The sequence below is a fragment of the Bidens hawaiensis genome, unplaced genomic scaffold (genome assembly GCF_021521415.1).
Source record: "Bidens hawaiensis isolate Kalapana, Puna unplaced genomic scaffold, B.hawaiensis_p1.1 tig00030780_1, whole genome shotgun sequence".
Lineage (NCBI taxonomy): Eukaryota > Viridiplantae > Streptophyta > Magnoliopsida > Asterales > Asteraceae > Bidens > Bidens hawaiensis.
The window spans coordinates 12,618-15,767 of record NW_027495144.1 but is presented as its reverse complement, the minus strand read 5'-3'; positions in this window follow the sequence as shown (position 1 = coordinate 15,767).

Here is a 3,150-nt window from a genome sequence, read left to right as displayed (position 1 = left end):
TGCCCATACCTCGTCAGGTACAGTACAGAAGATCTTCCCGTATCGTACGGACTGGCTTATTTGGGCGGGAGTATTCCCCCTCCCGCCCTTGTGCGGGATTGTTCTCGGCTTTGCTCATTCCTTCAGGTGACACTGAGTGGTTGAGAGCTAAGTGCCTTGTGCGTGTAGCCTTGCTGCGCGGGTGGCCTTCCCTGATGGCTTGTATCCGCAACTGCGGGAACAGGCAGAGTCCTTCACCATTGGGAGGCATTTCCTGCGGGAACAGCTTGCGTACTGCGCGTAAGGACGTCACGTCTCTGAGCATGGTTGGTCCTGCGGATCCAGTTGGTTTCTGCGCAGACGTCCCTTTTCAAGGTGAGCCTTGCGGGTCCAACTGAGCTCTGCTGGGACCTACCTCTTCAAGTCCCCCCAGTCCAATGTTCTTCTCATGAGTGTTTAATAAAGTGAGGTGAACTTTTGGACTTAAGCAAAGGGTTTTGAAAAGGATTTTTTAAGGTTTTCCATGGGGATTCTTCCCGCGGAAGTCCTTGTCACTTGCAGAAATTCCCGACTTTCCTGCTTGATCTTTGGGTATGATGCGGGTAGGTCTGTAACCTCCTCGCAAGTCAGGAGCGTTGAGTCCCACTTGTGTGGATTCTCCATGGGGTTTTGGTAGTTTTGAACATAGTGATCAATTATGTTAAAACCACCAATTCCATCTTGGAGCTTCAAACAATGTAGTTCTCGACGTTCCCGCTATGCGGTGATGTTATTTCCGTTTCCGCAAGTATTGCCCAGAAGATCCTTCTTGGTTTCAATTCCTAGCGGAGCGCTAGGTATGTGAAGGATTTTGCCTTGACACTCTACCCGCGCTCGTCTTACGGTTACTTTACTTCCAAGGTATTCCTGGCGTCAATTCCCTGCGGGTGCTAGGTATGTGAAAGGTTTTGCCTTAACACTGTACCCGCACCCGTCTTATAGTTACTTGGTTGCCGAGGTATTCTTGGCTTCAATTCCCTGCGGGTGCTAGGTATGTGAAGGGTTTTGCCTTAACACTGTACCCGCATCCGTCTTACGGTTACTTGGTTGCCAAGTTATTCTTGGCTTCAATTCCTTGCGGGTGCTAGGTATGTGAAGGGTTTTGCCTTAACACTGTACCCGCATCCGTCTTACGGTTACTTGGTTGCCAAGTTATTCTTGGCTTCAATTCCCTGCGGGTGCTAGGTATGTGAAGGGTTTTGCCTTTACACTGTACCCGCACCCGTCTTATGGTTACTTGGTTGCCAAGGTAAGGGGTATTTTCCCGCTTACTTTGAATCTTTTTGAATTTTGAAATTCGAAGAGTTGGTGAAAGGATAAGAACAGTCCAAACCTCTGAAACGTCGTGCGACGGTTTCTTCTGACTGTGTCAGGACGTGCAGGAAGTTATGGTGACGTGACAGTACATGGTCATTCCAGACGCTTTTTCAGGCGCGTGGGCGCGATTTTTCGGGCGCGTGGCCGCGAAATTAATGGTATGCGTCCTGTTGCCAGCTTGCTCTTTGCCACGTGTCATAGTTTCATTGCACCTTCGATTTCTCTCTCTTCCGCATTAAATGCATCGCATTAATTGCGATTGGTATATAAAGGGGGAGAGGGTTCTTTGTAATCCACACTTTCACTCTTCATCTTAAGAACGATTTCCGGCGAATACTCATCTTTCAGTCGAGCATTCTCTTGAAATCGTTTTCTTCTCTTTTTGCAAGATGTCGTCTCGTGATCTCGAATCTACAGCCGATGACAAGAGTACTGCTGGCGAGTGCCAGTGTGCTCTGCCTGGCGATCTGTATCAGTACATCGTCAGGAAGTTCATGCTCGAGTCTCTCGAGCCTGAGTTTCCTGAACCCCACCAGACGGTGTATGATGCCCCCAGAGGCAAGATCGGGGTTTATGCTGCATTCTTTGTTTATGGGAATCTTAGGTTCCCATTGACAAAGTTTGTTTTCCGTGTCCTGGAGAGGCACGGTGTGCACCTGACAGAGGTGCACCCGATGGCGATTGCCAAGATTCGGCACTTCGAGTGGGTGTGCCGGATTCTGGGCATTGAGCCCTATGTTGACCGCCTGATGACCTTCTACTCTTGGAGGTGCATCCAGGGGTGGTATACATTGATAACCCGGATTAAGGGTTTGAAGATCTGCGCAACCGAGCGCAGTCTTCGCTCGTGAAAGCGGGAGTTCTTCTACATCTCCGCTCGCGCCATCCCCCTTGCCATGAAATTCAAGAACGGGCAAGCACTTCCCAGCCTTCACGCCTCCAACTACGAGGAGGCGGAATGGTTTTCGAAGATATCCCGAGTCCAATCTCAGTCCGGGATGGTGATGCTGGGGATGAGCCGGGTGTGGAAGGAGGCGGATGCTCAAAAGATCCCAATCGTCCTCGAATACGGTTCGAACTCTGTTCCTTACGGTATGCTTTGTTTCTTTTTGTTGATTTAGAATCTCTTCTAACTTTTTTCCTGTTTATTTCAGAGGGGAACGACTTGCAGTCGCTCCTGAACCCGCGGGAGGCTGACGGTCCCGCTCGGATGGGTACTCGCGCTCTAGACGAGAACGAGTTGCCCATCCTAGAACAAACAGCGGATCGGTTCGTGGAGGTCTATCCGCTAGGCCACGAGATCCTTAGCGCCAGGCGGCCAGGTAAGGCGCTATTCGACCCTCGACCCCTCAATGTTGAAACCTCTGCTGGAATTCCTTTAATCGTATGTTCTGATGAGGAATCCGCAGATGGTCCTCCGTTGGTGCGGAAGAAGAAGGCTGCCGGCGGGAAGGGGAAGGAGAAGGTGGCCTCCACTGCCGATCCGGCGCCTCGGTCTGATTCGGAGACCGAGAGCGAAGAGGTGGCGGGGAATCCCGGTGGTGATAAGACCACCGCTCCGGAGGCTGCGACTGTCACCTCCGGAGAGCCCAAGAAGACGACGGTGAGCGGCGCAAAGAGGCCGGCTCCATCGGGTTCTTCCCCGCCCCTCCGTACCTTTAGGCTCAAGAAAACCCGTAAGTACAAACTTCCTTTATCTTTTAACTTCATAGTTTTCCATCATTAATACTTATCTTCTTTACGCAGGCGTGGATGTTGACGCATTCCAGGGTGGAGCGCAGAGGAGTACCTCTCCGCCAATGATGGTAGGCTTGG